At 44.9% G+C, this 9,769-nt stretch overlaps 1 protein-coding gene across 2 annotated transcripts in view; it reads right to left on the reverse strand.

Annotated features, from left to right (window-relative positions):
• Positions 1 to 9,769, reverse strand: part of LOC107084891 (protein jagged-2-like) — a 69,870-nt gene that overhangs the window by 57,248 nt on the left and 2,853 nt on the right. The window lies entirely within an intron of this gene.

A 9,769-nucleotide genomic window follows, 5' to 3' on the forward strand; every position in this document is an offset into this window, starting at 1 on the left:
CAGGAGGAGAACATGAGGAACCAGGATGAGAGCATGAAGAACCAGGAGGAGAACATGAGGAACCAGGATGAGAGCATGAAGAACCAGGAGGAGAACAAGAAGAACCAGGAGAAGAACATGAACAAGCAGGAGGAGAAAAGGGAAGAACCAGGATGCATCTTAGCCTCTTTGTTCCTGACAACTCAGAGTTCCAGACTTTAGGCTAGATCAATTTAGGGTTGAGGATTTAAATCTGAGTTTGTTAAACCTGCTTCATGAAACGGACCCCAGCACAGCAATAGAGCCGAGCTCAGAGCAGAACCAGCTGAGGTTCAGATAACCAATGCAAGAGAATGAATTTAGAACAATTTCTACAAGCAAACCAGGTTATTTACTACGAAAACATTATGAAGGGTTATTTAAAGAGTTTGCTCCCAGTGATCTCTGAGAGAAAAGATTCAAGGTGGAAACAGAGCTTTCCTTAACATGGAAAACAAAATCTCCATTAAAAATCCTGAGAATGAGGGTAAGTTCCTAAATGGCAGAGCCGCGATTGGACCTTTGAGCTGGAACTGGATCTGGTAGCATGAGAGACCAGAACCAGCAGAGAGATGGGCGGAGCAGGGACAGCGGGGAGGTGTGGGGTTAATGTTCAGGTTAGGGGGAGATTATGAGGATTGGAAACTGAGACTGATAACAGGTCCAAGGGGAGATTCCTGCCTTCTAGACGGAGAACGTTTAAAGACTCTGAGAAGAACGACATCATGGCTTAAATGTTTGCATGGAGGATGAGCCTCCAGACCATAACTGCTTTGGGAGAAAGGAATAAAGCAGGCAGGCCAGTTATCCATTGGTCAGTTTATGTAAGGTTGACTCATCTTATTGATGAACTAGTCATTGTTAAGCAGGATGGCTCTAAAGGTATGTTCCTCATCCACCAATTGATTTGTTAATTTAGCCGTTTATTATTTCCTTAAGTTTTGACCATCGGACAAAATGAAATGACGGCTTTTCGTTTCCACTTGGTGCAGCGCACTCATCATCCTGTGTTTAAAACTTGTAACAACACGTTATCTTGTTGAGCTAGAGGAAGCAGAGACCTGCATGCGTCCACTTTCACAGCCGCGTGAACTTCAGGAAGACTCCTGCAGATACAATCCATTCCCTTTAACGAGTGTAGCTCAGTCTATGGATAAGAGGTGGAGCCCTCTAGTGGACGCCGACCAAACCAACCCTGAAAGAAGGTCCCTCTAAGTGGGCAAAACAGGTCATGTTAATCTAGAAATAAATCTTAAACCAGTCATGGTGATTATTTGTTTGTATTTTTAGTTCAGCCATCTCCAAAACATCGATGTGTCTCTGAAAAACAGGCTCCATCATGTATAATCTGAGGCGTTGATGGCAGCAGCAGTAGTTTTGTTTGCATAAAGATGTTTCCGTTTTTAGCTGTATTTGCCCGTCACAGCCTGGATGCATGATAACACCGGCCATCTCTGGGCTCCATTCTCCTGGCTGAGAGTGGAAGATTAGAGATTTGCAACAGATCAGTGTTAGCCACAGGCCAGTGACCTCTGACCTCTGGCTGCAGCTCAGGCAGGTGGATGGAGCTGTTGTGCAGCGCTGTGCTGCGTTCAAAGACACGCCTTTTCTGACTGTTCTACACAAGCTGAAACTTTACTGACTGCAAATATGGGCTGTTTTATCAGCAGCTAATAGCATCATTAGCCCCCGTCTGCACCACTAATCTACTTCCTGTCCAAACCGTTTGCAAATGTGTAAATGAGTAACCATCAACAATGAGACGATGGCTAAAATAAGGCCTGCAGTGACAAACACTGACTGGACCGCTGCCATCCAATGAAGGCAGGAGCCATTTCTGACCCAATCAATGTCTTGACAGCCCACCCACCCCTCCAGATGTGTGGATTGCAGAAGTTTGTATGCGAGGGGAATGTTAGGCAATAGATGCTACAGCTGGAGAAGAGTGGAGAAATCCTGCTGAACCTTCACCCAGCAGATATCTGGAGCCCTGCTGACCCCTGCCTCCCTTCTCTCTACCAGTAATACCATCCTGCTGCTGCTTCTTCCCTCTCACAGCTCCGCTGGCAGCTCCGTCTGCCTGCCTGCCGGCTGCAGCTCCGTCTGCCCGCCTGTCGCCTGCAGCTCCGTCTGCCCGCCCGCCGCCTGCAGCTCCGTCTGCCCGCCTGCCGGCTGCAGCTCCGTCTGCCTGCCTGTCGCCTGCAGCTCCATCTGCCCGCCTGCCGGCTGCAGCTCCGTCTGCCCGCCCGTCGGCTGCAGCTCCGCTTGCCTTTACCGTCCCTCTAACCCAGCAGTCATTCTGCCGTCTGCTTCTTTAGCTCCACTCATCATGATCAGATCCAATAAAATACATCCAACACAGTTTTTACAGCAGAAGTTTGTAGAAATTATGCTGTTTTTTTTAGATGTAGCTGATAATCTAAGAAACGTGTTTGGAATGTTAAGATAAATGACATGGTGTGGACTACAGGACACAGACCTGCAGCTCTGGGTGTAACGGACGTGGGACATTTCCCCCCCACGTTCCTTCTCTGTCCCCAGCAGTGTTTTCAGCCATTACAACAGTGAAGTATTTAATAATGTGTAGAAAGTTGTTTTTCCAAGCTGTCTTTGAATGCACCATGAGACCCAGGAGATGGACACAGAAATGATGCTGAGCAGAGCTGAACGTTAGCATCAGGATGATTTTTTCCAAACAAACTGTGTAACGTTGTTTAACGTCATTTAACATTGTTTTTGGTCACAACAGAGAGAGGAGAGTCAGAGAAGAGATGAAAAATAAATAAGGCATAAAAGTGAAGTTAAATGTCACAGCTCTGTTTACTGCTTCTCTTTCTAATTCCAGCTCCAAACATTGCTTTCCACATTTTTTATCATTTATTGTGATGATAGAGCAGAGTGTGGAAGGAGGTGGACCAGAGGCCAGTATCAGGGACAATGATGGAGGGTCTTTACAGGTAAGGAGAGATCAGAACTTCCTGACAACATCTATTCCAGGAAGAAAGCAGTCAGGAAATAGGAAAAGAGATTTCACAGAGATTAAACAGGAAAGATGAAACTCAATGTGAAGTACTGATAAATCCCTCTAAATATTTGTCCTCCTCATGTCTGAGATGATGGTTTTGTCCCTGCCTACAGCCCAGTTCATGTTAAATGTTAAAATATTAAAGTTAATATATAGTTAAAAGCTGTCAGGTACTCTTCTAGTTCCAGTGCATATTCATTTACGGTTGCTTTAATGTTTTCTTTTCCTGTTTTGTTACATAAAAAGGATGAGACCTACCTCTGTGCATTTCTATATTCTATGATAGAAAATGAACAATAAATACAGAGAATACATTTAAACAGGGATACGTTTTCCCTTTGTTGCTGCTTAGTTCAAATATAAACCTTTTCATGGTGGAACAAACCTTCATCTATCTGAGCCGGTGATGCTTTGAAAATGACAAACAGCATCCAGAGCTGTGGCTACAATGCAGCTCACCACCATCAATGTGTGGGTGAATGTGGTGTAAAGCCCTTTGGTCGAGTCAGGAAGCTAAGTTCAGACCATTTACTGTTTTACTATTTAGGGCAAAAATGTAGCCACACGTGTCGAGCCTCAAGCATCAAATGTTGGGTCATCAGTATGGCAAGCCCTTTTGACTAAAAAAATGTATTAATGATATCTGAACTAAATTTCTTCCAAGTCAAAATGGTCATTTCTGATACCTTGTAGGGGTTGACGTTAAGGATTTTTACCACTTGCCCTTTGGGCAAGTGACTTTCACATTTAATTTGCCCAGAAACAATTTTTACTTGCCCAGTATAATGTTTGATAAATATAGTTCCTAATATTAATTTTTGTATATATATCAATGAAACATGTTTGTTTTTTAAATGTTTTTTGTAATTCAGTATTTTTTAAGTTTACAGGTTCCTGGTGTGTATATGCAAGCGTCAGATAATGAACGCGTATGGTGCACATTGCAGTTATGCGTGCATACTTAAGCACGTTTCTGTTACGTGCGCATACATGTGCACATTGCTGTTAAGTGCCTTACACCAGGAAACTGTAGTTCTTTTTTATACATGATAAGTAAGAAATAACATCTTCGTGACTTTTATAAAGTAATTAGTTTCAGCGTTAGTTTCTGTAAAATCTTTAGGTAATCATTGTAACATATCACTGATTATGTTTCTGCCGGTAGAAATGAGCTGTGCAGGGCCTGCCATAGGATGCGTTTCAGTTGCATCAATTATATCAGATCAATATTTTCTATTTGTTCTTTTTCAAACAGAGGACCAACAGTGTCCTTAAAAAAGCTGAAATCCAACTTACTGATTCTATTACTGTTTTTTCATAATTTATTCCACTACATTTTGCAACATATCTATTTATTTGCGCTGCTCTGAACCTTCAATATCTATGCCTTTTGCTTCAAGACTTTAAACTGGTTTTCCTTTTCTCCCACATCTGATCAGTGCTGCACTTTATGAAAGAAAATGTTCATTTCACTGCTGAGCTGCTGATTCACTGGTGAAAAGCTGTATGCAGGGAAATTTCCTTTTATATACACTCTGTGTACAAGATGACTATAAAGCTTGTCTAATGCTGCGTTCACACCGGACGCAGCAGGCGCAGCAGAAGCAGCGAGTTAACATGCAAAGTCAATGGTTGACGCGCATCAAGACGCGCCTGAGCAGCTGAAGCAGCGCATCGGTAGCGTTACTATGGCAAGCCAAGAAGGACACTTTTCGCATTGAATTATCGCGTTAAGATTGAAAGTAACCCTCTAAAGACGCCAGGTTTCCCGAGATTTGGCCGCTTTTTTCGCCGTCTTTTGCGTATTTTGCGCAAGTTGTCTCGGTAAGAGCGCGCGTAAAATATGCGTGTCTTGCAGTACCATCATGACGCACATAAAAGGCGGCGCTTGTTGGTAAAACACGACGAAATCTCGGGAAAACGCGCTTTTTTAGTGGATTACTTTCAATCTTAACGCGATTATTCAATGCGAAAAGTGGCCTTCTTGGCTTACCATACATTTCAGCATCTGACGAGCGCGACGCGCTGCAAACGTGCTGCAAACGTGCTGCAAACGTGCTGGTGCTCGAGATGGAAAAATTTAACTTTTGCTGCTCAACGTGCCACGTCAACCAATTAGAGATCTGGGGGATCTGGCTGATCTGGGAGCTGGCCCTGAGACAGACACATCGCTGATGATACAGAGCGCTATGATCACTCCGCTGAAACAGTTTATTAACGCCTAAATTAACTTAAAATGCTGAAACCTGCCGACAGAATATGTTTGCTTATATTATCCTGGTGCCTGCAGTTTGGATTATGTACGTGAAAATCACCTTCAAGCCGCCGGGGCAAACTGCGAGGAGGCGACCAGGCCAGAGGCTGCTGTTGAATGGGATTCCTACTGACAGCACCGCTGGTATGTGGGGGTCTGATCGGCTCCGACAGAAATAATAATGGAATGCAGGATGGTAATCTGGATGAACTGACTGCAATGATTTAGTTTTCAGGTGGATTTTCTCACTTAAAAACATATTAAAACGACTTTATTCCCACTGATCACAGCAAATACAGCTGCAAGGCAAAGGAAGGATAGAGTAGCTCCGCCCAACGCGAGTCAGACACACTTTTTCACCGCGTAGGCACCGCGTCAGAACTAAACTGGTACAAGCAGCAAAAAGGAAGCAGCAGATGCGATTTTGCTGCCCCTGCTGCTTTTGGTGTGAACGCAGCATGAGTTTTATGTCCTTGGATGAGCTGATGGAAGCTCAGCCAACATATCTGGGATTTTACTTTATTACAGTTTAATCTTCACTGCCTTTCATTCATGCAAACACCTGAAGCTAATTTTAGAAGGACAGAAATGAGCTGCACAAATTTGCAGACATTTACCTCTTTAGCCTCCAATCTACACAGCGCACTCCACCCCACCCCCAACCATACAAACTCGGGTATCTGAGAGCATTGACTCTGCCTCCACAGGGAGGATTGGGGCGAAGCAGAGAAGCTAGCAGTTTGGATTATCAATACCTAACATACAACCAGGAGAGTTTGGTTCCTCTGATTAAGATGTCTGTTCATTAGAAACATTAAGCTGCACAGCTGTCAAGGTTTGATTTGTAGAGACGACCTCAGCCTCCAAGTCCTACTCGGCTGAACCAGTCCTACTGCTGAGAGGTTTCACTTCTTTCTACTTTGCTCTATGTTTTTATTTCAGTCAGAAACCATCAGGGCAAAGTGTAAACATGTGCAGAGGTTGTTATTAAAACGACACAGAGGTTTTAGGAGTTTGTAAAAGATTCCTCAGAGTATTGGAAAAGAAGCTCCTTCTGAGAGACGTTGGGAAACAGTTGGTTTCAGGAGACGATAGTTGGGAAAAGGTCAGGCTGATTTCAGCTCATCTGCTGAAGCTCATGAAGTGGAGAAGAACGTCTTCTGATGCGATTAGACTTAGGAAAACCAGCAGGAAGGAGATCAGTGATTGGCCAATCCTTTCTTTGTGGGAAGTCTGTCCCTAAATGCACCGTGGAGCATTATCACAGATCCTTCCTCCCAGGAGGTCTTAATATCTGCTGCTTTTGCTCCATTTATTCACTTCTATCAGTCAGTTGGTTGCTTGGATACAGAAAAATAGCTTAATTTGATTACTTGCAGAGTTTTTACATTTCTGAAATTCTGAACTGTCTACTGTTTCACTCAGGGCCCCTGCTTTAACCTTCACTTCCACTTGTTCTCTATCAGTATTCCTTTATCCTTCTTCTCTTTAATGTCCTCCTCTTGTTGTTTATAAAAGTGTCTGTCTGCATCTAGAGCCAAGCTCTCAATGACACGTCATCAGTTTACTACTGGGAAACCTAAATCTCCCCACTGAGGAACAATAAGGGATATTTCTGCTATTTGTTCACTTGTAATAAAATGTTTTTATGTGCCGAGGGGTAGAGCTACATCTGTAGGAACCCTGGAAGGTCGATCTGCTGTGGGACGTCAGTGATCAATCAGCCAGCAGGCTGCTCCATCCTCCAACTCCCTCCCAGACTCTGCAGGTAGAGTTTGAAGGACAGAGTTTTGTCCCTAACGGTGGACATGTGGGATGTCCTGTGGTTATAGAGTATCAGCTACCTGCAGCTGTTGGGGTTCATTAGGCTGAAGAAGCTGTAGGATTACAGGATAGATGACAATTGTCCATGAGAGCAGAAGGACATGATGTGAAGATGGGGTGATTCCAGCTGCTTTAATGCAAAACAACAGAGACCAAGGAAATAGCCCTGAGCACCAGTCCCTGGCATTTATCTGGTCTAAGTTTACTACCTCTGATGGAACCTCCCCCCCCGACCCAGGCCCAAACCTCTGAGCCATGATCAGGTTCTGCAGCCATTAGGCTTCCTATAAATAACCCCTCAGATACCAGCTGAACAAACACGAGTCACATCAGACATGAATTCCTAGACATGCAGCCTCAATCTGCAGACTCAAACATCAAACCATGTTTCAGGCTCATGTTTGCAGCTATGCAGCAGCTCTGTGTCTGCAGCCAGTCCTAGAAGCTCCTGCATGATGAAGATGATTCCCAGCTTCAGTCCATCTAAACCAGAGGAACCGTCTAACCTGCAGGACCCCTGGAAGAACCCGGCCCCTCAGGCCTGACTGTGGACAGGCCTGATCTAAACCAACTTGTAATGACCAGGTCTTTGCTCTACCCACCAGGTTCCCACAGCATGATGCTGCTGCTACCATGTTCAAAGTGTATCTAACACAACAATGATCCAATACCAGACAGAGCCTGAACCTGAGAGGCTTTGAGGGACCGGGGTCCCCAGCCCACATTCACCAGGATCTTGACTTGTTTGAGTTGTTGGTGTGACTGACATCCAGCGCCTGTGTCACACAGCTCAGTGGAAACCCGATCCACCCCCAGGGCCCCAGATTACTACTCCATGGCCCACTCTGCTGACAGCTGACTGTGGGGAGTGATGGATGGAGGACCACAGCCTGTAGAAATGGACCATCATACCCCCCCACCACAACACACACACACACCCGCACATATAGATATTCTCATTCTGCTATATGTTGTGAGGACCATGTGCTAATCTCCAGTTATTTTCATTTTAAAACAACACAAAGTCTTGTCTGATATTTTCAAGAAAACATCCTAAAGACTAGTTGGACTTCATCTTCTAAGAAAGGTCCAGGTCCATCTGATGCCAAAATAAAAAAAGCTCCATCGGACAGTTAAACACGGTGGTGGCAGAGTGATAATGTGGGGCTGTTTTAATGCTCCAAACTTCTGGATAAGATGGTCCATTGATGAAACCATGAATTCTGCCAACTGCAGGTGAACAGCAGGTCAGAGACACGGAGATGCTCCACTCTGAAGGGCCTGGACCTGAACTCAAGGAAAAGGTCTAGTCAAAGCCTGGAACCAAATCCTCCAAGACCTGGGTTAATGGTTTAAGTCCTGGCTTTCACTATCATTGTGTCCTTGGACAAGACACTTCACCCTTATTGCTTGCTGATGGTGGCACCAGCTTCTGTCAGTGAGCCCCAGGGCAGCTGTGGCTACAATGCAGCTGACCACCATCAGTGAGTGAATGAACTGTAAAGCACTTTGGTCAGGTCTCCTGGCTTGACCAAGGTGCTATAAACTCAGGCCTTTTCACTAACAGGATAGAAAAGGCTGCCTCTACACCTCAGCTGTGAGCAATACCTCCATCATCCACTGACTGGTTCCAGGTCATGATGAATAATGATCAAAGGCTTAAGATGAGGCTAAAAGCTGCTAAGCAGGAAGTCACAGAATCAGTCATTAGAGGCTTTATGTGTTTATTTTTCTGCTGATGGCTGATTACTAGCTGAAGCCTTCAGAACATTCCCTGATTACTGGCTTTCTTCCTGTTCTGATGTCCCTCCTAACAATGAATCACAATCAACAGCTACTGTGGGAATCAAACCAATGACGCAACTCATGAAGCCTCCCTGATAAAGATCTGTTGATGTCACTGCAGCTTCAAGCAGCTCTGATCTGGTTCCCATGGAACTCCTCCACCTGAGGAGCACAGCAGGTTCTGGATGAACCGCTGCAAGCTTTGGATGAGAAAATCAGTTCCCTGTTTCTTAATCGCCAGAAAGAATGGATGGATGGGTGCTGGATGGATTCAATTCAATTCTATTCAGTTTATTTCTATAGCTCCAATTCACAACACGTAATCTCAAGGCACTTTACAGTTCACCAGATCATCCAGTCAGATCGATTCAAAGTTTTCAATCTAAGGTAAACCAGCTGATTGCATCGACTCACTGAATCTTCAGCAATCCCTCACACTAAGCATGCTTGTAGCTACAGAGGAGAGGAAAAACTCTCTTTGAAAAGGAAGAAACCTCCACCTCCAGCAGGACCAGGCTCAGTGTGAGCGGCCATCTGCTGAGGCCGACTGGGGTTAGATGATGGATGGATGGATGGATGGATGGATGGATGGATGGATGGATGGATGGATGGATGGCAAACAACCACGACCATACAACCTAGTTTAGATGGTGGGACCTAGTTCAGATGGTTGGACCTAGTTCAGACGGTGGGACTTAGTTCAGACGGTTGGACCTAGTTTAGACGATAGGACTCAGTTCAGACAGTGGGAGCTATTTCAGACGGTGGGACCTAGCTTAGACGGTGGGACCTAGTTCAGACGGTGGGACCTAGTTTAGACGGTGGGACCTAGTTTAGACGGTGGGACCTAGTTTAGACGGTGG

This window comes from Cyprinodon variegatus, unplaced genomic scaffold (genome assembly GCF_000732505.1).
Source record: "Cyprinodon variegatus isolate N-32 unplaced genomic scaffold, C_variegatus-1.0 Scaffold110, whole genome shotgun sequence".
In the NCBI taxonomy this organism is placed as follows: Eukaryota; Metazoa; Chordata; class Actinopteri; order Cyprinodontiformes; family Cyprinodontidae; genus Cyprinodon; species Cyprinodon variegatus.